The sequence below is a fragment of the Sminthopsis crassicaudata genome, chromosome 1, assembly GCF_048593235.1.
Source record: "Sminthopsis crassicaudata isolate SCR6 chromosome 1, ASM4859323v1, whole genome shotgun sequence".
NCBI classification, from domain to species: domain Eukaryota; kingdom Metazoa; phylum Chordata; class Mammalia; order Dasyuromorphia; family Dasyuridae; genus Sminthopsis; species Sminthopsis crassicaudata.
In genome coordinates, this window is record NC_133617.1 from 163,782,437 (window position 1) to 163,795,284 (window position 12,848).

General features: G+C 35.7%; 1 long non-coding RNA gene across 1 annotated transcript; it reads right to left on the reverse strand.

Annotated features, from left to right (window-relative positions):
• Positions 1–604: 604 nt before the first annotated feature.
• On the reverse strand, positions 605–8,652 carry LOC141553171 (uncharacterized). Its single transcript, XR_012485298.1, has 2 exons — positions 8,453–8,652; positions 605–1,740 (listed from the first exon to the last, which is right to left on the reverse strand). It is a non-coding gene; the product is annotated as an uncharacterized LOC141553171 (long non-coding RNA).
• Between the last annotated feature and the right edge of the window lie 4,196 nt (positions 8,653–12,848).

Consider the following 12,848-nt stretch of genomic DNA (forward strand, 5'->3'; position numbering starts at 1 on the left):
ACAATACATTTTTATTTTTGTAGAAAATGGAGGGCATCACTTGGTAAAGTTTGGAAACTATTGCCTTAAGGTATCATTTTTAGATTTAAATATTCTTTTTTTTGCTTTTGAAAATAACACCTGGAAAATATTCTCTGAAGGTTAGGGTAAGAAGGGAAGGAGGGAAGAGATGTCATAATTGGACATTATTCGGTTTTGAAGATGGTGGAAGAAAGCTAAGATACTTTAGGTTCCTAAATTCAAGAAGTCAATTATATTAAACACACACATAGACACACAGACACACACACAAACACACACCAGAGGCTCAATATCTCAAGCCAAAGGTTAAATATTGGTGCAGATTTAGAAATCTGCACCAATATTTGTATCAATTAGTGAAAAGAAAAAGCTCTAGGGTCAAGATCAAGGTTCTCTGGGAATAATAATATAGATCCTACCTCATTGTTGTGATAAAAGTGATGTGTAATATGGCAAGTTCTATGTAAACACAAGTTATTATTTCTCTAAGAAATCTGGAGGATATGATTCACTAATTAACATTGTTATTTGTGGGCGTATAGAGAAAGAGCTTTATATCTTTGGGAACAAAGAAGAATTAGAATTCAGTTGTGATGAGTATGAGTATATTTAAGGAGAAATGATGCTATAATGGATGAAATACTGAGTGACCTTAATTCCATTCTCAGCTTCACTTAATACCCTGTGATATTGTATTTTTTTATCTTTATGACTTTCTTCTAAGCTCTAATAAAGTAATTGAAAAATGCAGGAAGTTCATAGATGTTCTGAACATAATTGAGGCTAGATAATAGACTCAGGCTCGTATTTTCTAGTTAATAATTTCTTAAGCTCTAAACTCTAGTTTGATTCATTTTCAGAAGTCAGAGGCAGCTCTACTGTCCCACTGTCATTTTTCAAACTTTCATGAAATACTATTGGTCTTGGTGACATATGCTCACTATACATTCTGTATTAATCTATTCTTCTAGCAATCATACATTCAGTTCCTATTGAAGTAGTATAAGGAGCTAAGTTAGGTCATGAATATCTACCATATGTTCTCATCTCTTCTTTCATGGGCAATTCTGTTGAGCTTTTTGTCTGATCAAAACTCTAAGCAAACATTTCCTCAGGAAGGATTTTTTTCCTTTGAGTTATTATAAATATACAAAGGATGAGTTAAATGTCTAATTGGAGAAATTCTTTTTACTATTGTTCTGAGTTTATAGTTTTACCAAGGCAGAACATTTCCAGAGGAAAAAACTCTTTCCCACAATTCAGATGAGTGACTCATCTCAGACTTAAGAGAATTGCTTAGGGCACAGAGGAATTAAGTGAATCACCAAGAATCACAATCTTTCATATTTTAAAGACAGGAGTTGAATCTAGGTTTTATAGATTTCAAAGCTTGCCTCTGGTCATAAACAGCCATCGATTTTTGTGGCAATTCTTCTGTGTCAGTCCCTTATTCTGCAGCCCCACTTGGATCACTTTGCCCACTTCTAGGATGACTCTGGCATAATGAAATTTCACAGTCTCTGGGTCCAGCTTGTTGTGTTCTCTGTGAAGGGATGCTGTTAGTTTTGACCAGCAGCCCTTTTCTTGGAAGTTTCCGCATCTCCTCTTCTGACCTGCTTGAATTTGCCCATGGCCATATAGATCCCTTCTTGTGCATCATGTTCTAGCCATTCTTCATGTCAGAGTGAGAGAAGTCACATCTCTTGGGGCAGCTGAACTCTAAAAGAACAATTTTCAAAAGAAGACATGAAAACTACAAACACCAACTGAAAAAATTTTAGAAGTCATTAAAAACACAATAATATAAATTTTAATAGCTCTGAGATATAACTTATAATTATCTACTTAGCAAAAACATAAAAAAAGGAAAACTATTTTTGTAGGCATTTTTGAATGATGGTCACACTATTTACTACTTGTACAACTATAAGCTATGACTTGGTTCTATTGTTATAGAAAAGAATTTGCAATTATGCAAAGAATCATTTATATATTACATTATTTCTATTCTTCCTGTTGTTATACTTTAAGGAGATTATCGACAGTGAGGAAACCTTAATGTAAAAAAAAACAGTAAAGTTAGTATTTTTTATAGTAATAAGCTACATAAACAAATGTAATGGAATATGGTTGTGCCATAAGGAATGAGAAAAGTAAGAATTCATAGAAATCTAGGAAGACATATGAAACGACAGCCAACTACTATGATAATATACAGTCATTGCAAAGCAACATCAAAAATAGAATCCAATTCAATGGTCAGTGTTGTAACATAGCAAATTCTTCTTTTCTGATAAAAAATAGTAAATTATCAAGTTGGCAACTAACATGTAACATCAGTCACAATTAGAATATTAGGCAGTTCAATTTTGTTGGAGATGTTTGAGAAGTATCTGTTGTGTCAAAATAATATTCATGAATATTATTATTAAGCCTTATTAAAAGATTATTCACTTTCAGTGATTTACATAGGTATAAATGATACTGCTAGAAGGTACCTAAAATACTCTAGAATATTTCAGCAATTAAAACCATAGGAGCATACACTTTTCTTCATTGGTACACAATTTCTTATGAAGAATAGAGAAAAGAAAACTTGACTTGAAAGGTAAACTTGACTAAGGAAAACAATTGACTTCATTAAGAAACTAATGTTTGAAAATGGGATTTGGACTTAAGATATAGGAATGAGTTTCCAGGCCAAAGACAGGGTGTACCTAACAAAGACTGGTAAGAATATTTGATTCAAAAGGATTTAAAGCTAAAAAGGCTGCAGGAAGAAGAAATCTGCTTACATAAATATCTCAAATAGAGAATTACCATAAAAGGCTACCTACAATGAAGAAGAAAGTAGAGTCATCCAGAAATTCACAAGAAACGAAACACAAATAAGGAATCAGTAGTAAAACCCCTACCCTCATATGTCTCTACACAAATGGCCAAAGGTTAGTTAACAAGCAAGAGGAACAAGAAATCTCTTGATCTCATCCACATAAACATTACTGAGATTTGGTGGGATGAAATTCTTGTGTGGAAAATCTCTCTGGATAAGCATGTCTTAGTCAAAAGTAACAGTATAGGTAAAATCAGAGATTAGCATGGTACATTAAAAATAAAGAACAAACAAACAAAAGAATAAAAGCAGTAGATGTATATGAGGAAGTCCAGATAGTGGGGTATATGAGGATGTGGTGTATGAGGACAAATGAATAGTAGGGAGTATAGGATAAGAGGCCATGCTGGGTAAAGTTCAGAGGGAGAAACAAGAGCGATTTTATCATTGGGATATGCTTTCAAGCCATTTGGACAGAAAAAGAAATATAGATAAGGAGTTTGGGGAGCAGGTCACAAGACTGTAGTGACTGGGGATTCCAATTATCCAAACAGCTGTTGGAATTCTCTCTCTGCCAAAGGCTAAGTACCTAAACATTTCTTGTCTTAACAGTAGTTTCATCCTGCACAAGATGGAAGAATTGACAAAAGGAAATTCTATTCCTGATCTAATTTTTGCTCCTTGTTGGAGTGCAAATGATAGGAATTCTGAGGGAAAGTGAACCCTCCCCTCTAGGGTATATGATAGAAGAAAAGAAATAGTCATAGTCAGACATGTACTTTAGATTTTGCAAAGCAAATTTGAAAGGGTTTGGAGGAAGGTTGATAGGATCCCACAGACTAAAATTCTATCAGAATAGTGTAAGAGAAATGGGGAATGTTCAAGAAATCTGAAGACACAAAAATGGAATTCCAATGAAGAGGGGAAATAGGATTTACCTGAAGAGATCAATTGTAGGTAATTAAGAAACAAATTTAGATTTTATAAAAGAATTATGCACTATATAAGAATATAAGTCATTCCCCAATTGATAAATGGTCAAAGGATATGAATAGGCAGTTTTCAGATAAAGAAATCAAAGCTATCTATAAACATATGAAGAAATGCTCCAAATCATTTTGATTAGTGATCATACCTATCAGATTTGACAAAAAAGGAAAGTAATGAATATTGAAGAGTATGGAGGAAAATTGGGATACTAATGCATTGTTGATGAAGTTGTGGGCTGATCCAAACATTCTGGAGAGCAATTGGGAACTATCCCTAAAAGGCAATCAAACTGTGGGTATCCTTTGATCCAGCAATACCCCTAGTAGGTCTGTATCCCAATGAGATTATAAAAAAGGGAAAAGACCTACATGTACAAAAATATTTATAGCAGCCGTTTTTGTGGTGGCAAAATATTGGTAATTGAAGGGTTTCCCACTAATTGTGGAATGTTTGAACAAACTATGGTATATGGATGTAATCGAATGTTATTATGAAATAAAAATGAGGACTAGGCAGATTTCAAAAAAATCTGGAAAAACTTGTGCAAGCAAACTCAAAGTGAAATGAGCAGAACTAGGAAAACATTGTGCCGTGTCAGCAACATTTTGTGATGATCAATTATGAATGATTCAGCTCTTCTCAGCAATACAATTCAAGACAAGTACAAAGTAAAAAGTGACTAAGGAAAATGAGGGTATTCGTGTCCAGATAAAGAAGTGATGAATTCTAAGTGCAGATTGAAACATTTTTTCACTTTATTCTTTTGCATAATTTTTTTCCTTCTGATTTATTCCTCCATTTACAACTGTGACTAAGAGGGAAATATGTTTTACATGATAACACATGTATAACTTATATCAACTTGTCTATCATTTTAGGAAGAAGGGAAGGGAATGAGGAAGGGAGAAAAATTTGAAACTAAAATCTTGTAAAAATAAATGCCAAAAATTATCTTGACATTTAATTGGAGAAAAGAGTATTATTTTAAAAAAGGATGGATTGGATTAACTTTGTTCACTGCTCATCAGTAAAGATTTTCTGCATCTTACAAAAAAAGAAACATATACATATATATATATATAATATATAGTAGAAGCAAGGCCAAGTAACAGAAGATTTATATAAACAACAAACAACATGATCCCTAAAAAATAGTCATGAGTCTAAATGCAATGAAAGCAGAAAAGCAGTCTAAATAGAAAGTATGAAAAGAGAGACAAAGAGAGAGACAGAGACAGAAAAAGGCAGACATAGACATAGACACAGAGACACAGATAGGCAGACAGAGAAGAGACAGACAGACAGTTGGGGAGAGAAGAAGGAGAGAGATATGGGGAAGTAAAGCACAAGAAAGTTGGGGAATTAAGGAAAGCTTTTTTGGATGGAGTGAAAAAGAACGAATTAAGTGCTCATGTCCCAAGCACTGTGCTAAATTCTGAAAATACTAAAAAGTGATATTATCCTTTTTCTCAAAGAGCTCACATAGTAATTGAAAGAGACAACATCTGTAAGAATGTAGTTACTGGGCTAGAAAGTCCCACTGATCCTTAAGATTCAAATAAGAGCAGATGAGAAAGTCCAAGGGTTCTTGGGGTGTAGTTGGGAAAGGGAGATTTTGGTAGCATCTGGGTGGCAAGGCTTCAAGCTAGGGCCATTGGGGAAGAAGGACTCCATGTCAATCTGGTGGGCTCAACCTTATGGCATGCTATAGTAGCCTCTGGGGGGAGAGAGAGGCTTAAAGTAAGGGAATATCACTTAGGATGGGGGTTTATATTGTGTGCATTCATTAATTTATTCACTGGACAAACATATATGGAGCATTTACTATTTGTGAGACACTGTTAAGCTGAAAAGCTTCTGTATTTATGCTTCTATAATTAGATTCATCGAGGCAGCCAAGCACTATCAGCATTATTGAGTTTATTGTTTTTTAATTTTTATGCCTTTTCATAATGATTACAAAGCCTTCAGGAGGTCATATACAGGAAACTAGACACAGGGAAATGTCATCCTTTCAGATTCCTGCCTGCCCTTTCCATGAGATTAAAGTGAGATAAAAGTCTTAAAAATCACCATGTTCTTCCAGCAAATTCACTCTGTGCTTTTCTCCCTCTAGTTCCTATTACTTTTTTAGATCAAAAGAATGTCATTCAGTCTTATGCTTTTGGAGCTCATGCATAATATGTGAGGAAAGAAGGTTGTGATCCACTGCATGGCTTGTCCTGTCTCCTGTTATTTCCTGATCTTGGCTAGTTTCATGATTCTCTGTCTCCAAAATCAATGATTGAATGAAAAAAAGATTGACTAGATTTCCAATCTGAGAAAACTTCACCCCCTGACCTTTTTTGGAGGAAAGGCGACATCATAGGGTTGATTCAGCAGAAAGTTTTGAGTTGTTGCTCATTTGTCTTTAAACTAATGGAAAGCAGATTTTAAACCCCCTATATTCTTATTTCCTATCTTCTTTTGGTGAATTTATTTTCTTCACTTATGCAAACCCTTAGCACCTATTAGGCTCTAGCTCACATTTTATTTCCTGTAATGCAGATTCTAGTCCAGGGTGGGAAAGAGTTCGAATGCACTATTGATCACATGGCATCAAGAGAAACAGTCCATAAAATTGGAGACAGATGCTCAGGGAGATGGAAAGGTAGGGAAGGAAGAAAAAGTCAGTAACTCTAGAAAAAAAGCAGGCAATAAAGAACAGGTGTTTCTATTCTCTTTCCTGTTGAAGGAGAGCTAATGGGAATAATCAAAAAGACTTTAAAATTAAAACATTAATAAATTAAAACAAAAATAAAAACAATTAATTAAAACAATTAATTTCCTAAAAGAAGAATGAGCTCAAGGAGACTAAACAATTTTTAAAAATGTGGTTGGTTTTTGTATTATATTCACCTAAATCCAAATGGTTTTTGTATTATATTCATTGTGAGAAAGCTGAAGATCAGAAAGGATGTGATGGGACAAAAGTCATGCAGGTTGTTAAAGCAAATCTGAGATTAATCCCAAGTCCTCTGTTTCCATTAAAATACATCGTTTTGTTCCTCTTACATTACTGAGATGTTTAGGGTTCTCTGGCTTGACATTCTCTGCCCTTGATTGCTTCTTGAGGTTTTTGGTATATTTATCTATGTATTCATCCTTCTTTTCTTTTTGAGGGCAAAAAGTGGCCTTCTTCCTCTCTGAGGCTAATACACACACACACACACACACACACACACACACACACACACACACACACACACATTATTTTTTTTAAAATGAGGCTAAAGGACTTGCCCAGGATCATACAGTTAGTAAGTGTACAAGGCTGGATGTATTGACCTCAGATCTTCCTGGCTCCAGTGCCAGTGCTCTGTCCACTATGCCACTATCTGCTCTTGGAGCTAATCTTTCTAGCTGTGTCTTTGATTTTATCTCCTTCCTGCTTTTCCAGAATCTTATTCCATTAACCAGTCCCCCTCCCTCATTCATATATCTTTAAGCCTCCATTTTCCTTGTGATTCATCTATTTACAGACATACTCATCCTAAAAAAAGGCATCAGTTCAATTTATCTAGCCTTCCAAATTATAATCCCACTTTCTCTTTCCTTTTATCACTTAATGATTTACTATTTATAATCTGACTTTTACTATACTCTCCCTGTTGAAACTGATCTATCCAAAATTACCAGTGATCTCTTACTTCTTTTCTTTTTTCTCCAATTAGTCCTTCATTTCCTTCACTAATTCTTTTGTCTTCTTCCAACTCTTTTATTTTGTTATTCTACAAAGTTTAGTCCTTGACCATATTCTATTATTTCAATTAATTAAAAAAAGAATAATAGCTTTTTGTTTTTCAAAATACATACAAAGATAGCTTCCAACATCAATCCTAGCAATAACTTGTGTCCCAGACACTTACTAGGCAAGTCACTTCACCCCGTTTGCTTCAGTTCCTCATCTGTAAAAATTAATTGCAGAAGGCGATGGTAAACTATTCCAGTATTTTTGTTAAGAAAACCCCAAAATGGAGTCATTTAAATCAGACGTGACTGGAACAACAGAACCACAATAATAACAGCAGGTTTTAAAGAGGGCCTTCTTAAGGATAATAACAGTGACATTAGGAAGGTGGGATGGATCTAACAGGTATTGCCGAGAGAAAATCAACAGGAAGTGGGAAATGATTAGTTTTTTCCCAACTTCACGTTCCTTGGGAAAAAAGTTTTTTAGAAGAAAAAAAATACATTTAGGTTAGAAGATGTTGAATTTGAGGAACTGACTGGAAATCCAAATGGAAATATCCATCAGAAAGTTCTGAATACAGGTCTGGAGTTCAGAAGAGAAGCTAGAATTAGAGATAAAGATTTAGAAGATAATAGCTGAATCCACAGCAATGGATGAGTTTGCCCAGCACTCTATCCACTGAACCATCTAGTTAAATATTAAATTCATGTTCTGGAACTTCACAGTTCCAGCAATTTGACCTTGGCAACCTAAGCCAAAAACTGTGTCATGCAAAGGGAATGTCCATCTCCTTTGCTTTAACTAACATTTGAGCAGAATTGTCTTAAACAGACAAAAAAAAAAAACCCCAACCAAACAACTTTCCACATTCCTACCTTTCCCAGTGTGCCGCAATAGCTTTTTAGTTGGCCTTTCTTTTACTCTTTTCTTTCTCTAATCCTTCCTTTGTTTCTTGGTTAATCTTCCTTATTTCAAAAATCTGATTGATTCATGAGTACTTTCCAAAAAAACAAAAATTCAAATTCTAGCTGTCCATAACCTGGCAAAGCTTGAACTTTAGAGCTTCATTTCATCCTATTCCCTATTCATATTAAAAATAAACAAATGAAAAAGGCCTGAGCGAGAAAGCCATTGTCCTGGTGGAAGTACAAAAGCTGAGGTCAGCAAGCCAGATCACCCAGTCAGATCCTCATAGAAATGAGCCCAGGAGGGCTGACAAATTACTTTGACCAGCTTTGACCTGCCTCTGAAACCTTAAAAAATGGCGGTGTGACCCCAATGGCTGAGTGTAGATGGAATTTAAAAGGTTCTTCAACAAGGAAACTGTGTAGGGCTTGACATTAATTTTATGAAAATTACCCAGCCTGCTTCCGACAGCGGCCACATAAATTGTCACCAATTTGACTTTCTGACATATGGAGCAAAGTGCTCCAGAACTCAGAAAGATGGAAGATGGAGATTAATATACAGCCACACATGGCTGCCAGCACAATTAATCTCTAATGAATTTCCATCCTACGCTGTAGCTGTATCAACAATGAACTGAGAGTGAAGGCTGAATGGAAACCCCCCCACTGATGTCTGTGTAGAAAGGTTAGAAAGAAGAAATTATTTCAAACTCAAGCAGAGAATGACATGACTGTGCAAGAACCTCAGAAAAATGCCAAAGACCACACTTGAAGCTCCTCTCAAAAGAGCATGAAAGTAAAAAAAAAAACAAAAAAACTGTTGCTGCTCACAGATTTCACTCTGAGAGAACCAGTGAGAAAGCCTGACAATTAGGTTTCCCATGTATAATTATAGGTCTTTACCAGTATGTAAGCACCACAGAGTAATTGAATAAATTAAATTTTTTTCAGAAAGCATTTATTATATTTTTGTCCATTTGTAAATGTAGAGTGATTTATAAAGTCCATACTCTCCACCCTACATATGTAGATTTTCTTCCTACCCATCTCTCCTAGACTTCTAAACAGTCTCCGTGTCCAGAGAAAGTAAAATACATTGCTGCCACAAAGATGAGTGTCAAGGAAGGAGAGAAAATGAATTCATGTGGCACACAGATGGTTCTCTCAGTGAGAAGAATAACCTCAGAATAGGATTTTTTCCCCAAAGAGCAAATTGTGGCCTGTCATAAACAGGCTAAATGTCATAGAGTAAAAAGCTTTCTTCCTCCTTCCCCATGATAGCCCTCTCCTTTTAAATGATGGGCAAGAGAGATAATTTATTTAATTATAATAGTATATATGTAATTATTAATATATATATAGTATGCATATAAGTATAATCTATAATTAGCTGGTGCTATGTGGAGCCCCATCCTCACTCTGTTGACTTGTGCATGTCCCAAATGAGGTGGAAATGTGACTTTTATGCTCTGTTCTCTGTGGTTATCAAAAAGTCCTATTCCTCAACTGGACTTCTTTCCATAGGATGATGTCATCCCCATAGATGGGAGTTTTCTTGGTGTGTATTAATTTGAATCAAAATGATCACTGGGACCATGCTTGCCTCACACTGGCAAAGTCTGCCTTTTTTATGATGGTCTTGTATTCAATGAATGGTAGTCACATGGCAGTTGTAAAATAGATCCCTCCAGAAGCAGACTCCGACTAGGATTCTGCATATAGCCTCCCCCCAACCCCTTTTAGCATAGAATCCATAAGTCAATAAGCAGGGCTTAACAATCTGAGGATACTGTTCAGTAATTCAGTCAACCTATGGACTCTAACAAGTCAGGATCTTCTATTTTCCACTATCTCTCAGTCTGACCAAACTCATGTCCATTGTTTCCATGACATTAACTATCCATCTCATTCTCTACTGTACCCTTTTCAATTTACTTTCCATTTTTTCCAATATCAGGATCGTTTTTAATGAATCCCTTCTTCTCATTATGTGAACAAAGTATCAGAGTTTCAGCTTCTGTATTTGACCTTCCCCTGGATTTTCTGAATTAATTGCTTTAATTATTGACTGATTTGATCTTTTTTATATTCAAGGAATTCTCAAAAGTCTTCTCCAGTGCCATAATTCAAAAGCACTGATTTTGTAGTGCTTGCCTTTCTCTGTAGTCCACTTCTCAGTCATGCATTGCTATTGGAAAAAAAAAAACATAGCTTTTACCATCAGATCTTTGTCAGCAAGGTGATACTTCTGCTATTAGTATGCTGTCCAGATTTGTCATGCTTTTCTTCCAAGGAGCAAACATCTTTTCATTTCATGGTTGCATTTGCTGTCTGCCGTGATCGTTGAGTCCAAGAATATAAAATCTGACACTGCTTCCATTTCTTCTCCCTGTATTTTCCAGGACATGATAAGGCCAGTTGCCAAGATCTGAATTTTTTTTAAACTTAAGCTTCAAGCCAGTTTTTAGACTCTCCTTTCACTCTCATCAAAAGGCTTAATTCTTCTTCATTTTCTGTCAGCAGAATAGCATTTTCTGCATATATTAAATTGTTGATATTTCTCCTGACAGTTTTAGTTCTGGCTTTTGATTTGTCCAGCCTAGAATTTTGAAAAATGTACTGTGCATATAAATTAACTAAATAAGGTGGCAATATACAGTCTGTCATGCTCCTTTTTCAGTTTTAAACCAATATGTGATTCTAGAGAATACAAAGCATATTAAAATATCTACCGGGTATCTGCAAGCTTGTTGTTTTCTTAAATTCTGGAAGTCCCCTCATTCATTGGAGTTCAAGGCAATGAGTACTGTGAATTCTCCTTGAGATGACAAAACGATGGAATGATAGTTCCCATAGGACAGTTGATTCACATTTTCTATAGGACTAGTCATCAAGTATAAATGTGGATATTTTATAAACAAGATCTTAATTTCCTCACACCAGAGCTTAGAATAGGAGGATCCAGTGAGAATTAGAACTGAGGAAGGTCAGTGATTTGTCTGCCTCACTTCTTGTCAACATCCCTGATACCAATTTCCAAAACTCATGGTGGGGTACGTGTGTATATATGGGGGATGAATGGTAGGGGAAAGGCAACAGCAAGAATGACACTAATTCTTCTAGCTCAGAAATTCAATCTTAATAATAATGGTGGATGGGGGAAATTAGAAATTAGAAAGGGGAGAGGCCAGGGAGATGACTTCTAAAGGCATAATGATATGAGATGGAGAGATCAGAGCACACCTAGATATTCTGAAACTAATTCGGTTCTGTTTACCACATAGTGAAGAGGAAGATTTTGAGAAGGAGAACTAAAGTGCATTCCAAAAGGTACTAGTAAGTGAGGATATTGGAGTGAAACTATTCAAGCCTGTAATATTAGCATTCTTGGATTCCAAGATGGACTTTTGATTTATATTAAGCTTGCACCTACGAAAACCAATAATATAATTGCCTGATAGAATTCTGAAGGTACTTCAGTTTAGGTCATCACTAAAGTAGTTAGCCAAGTAGAAAGAAATGGTTAAGATAAGTTGTGTCTATATTCTTACATTGGTAGACAATAAAGATATTGCTGGTGCCTCAGAGATAATAATTCCATTGTATTATGTTCAGGCAGGTCACACTTGGAATGTGATATTCAGGACTAGACACCTTTTAATGAAGGCCACTAATAAACTGGAAAATGTCCAAAGGTGGCAAAATTTCTGCCCTTGGGAAAGTTTTGAGATGAGTTCAGGAGATTATGTCATAGGGCTAAAGCCAATGGAGTTTCTACAGTAATTCTATTACTAACATGGTGGGTAGGAAGTGGATGACCACTAAGCTGCCTAAGGAAGAGTGAAGAGAACCCAAAAAAACCTAGAGAAGGTTAAAGCTTTGGTATCATTTGGGATTGGGTCTGTGAGTGGCCACTGTGAGTGGGTAATCTAGAGAGACCTAGTCTCAAAAGAGGAAGAAAAGGAGAAAGGAAGAAAGGAAGGGATGAAAGAAGGAAGGAAGGAAGGAAGGGAGAGAGGAAGGCAAAGAGGAGGGAAGGGAGAAGGAGGCAGGGAGGAAAGAAAGATAGAAAAAAGGAAGGAAAAAAAGAAAGAAGATAGAGAGGAAGGAAAGAAGAAAGGAAGGAGGGAAGGAAGGAAGGAGGGAAGGAAGGAAGGAAGGAAGGAAGGAAAGAAGGAAGGAGGGAAGGAAGGAAGGAAAGAAAGAAGGAAGAAGCTTGAATTCATGCCATATGAGGATCATTTGAAGGAAATGGGTGTATTCAACATTAAGAAAAAAGAAATATCTAAGGAAGACAAGATAGTTGCCTTCAATAATTTGAAAAGCTGTGATGTGGATGAGGAATTATATCTGTTCTACTTGA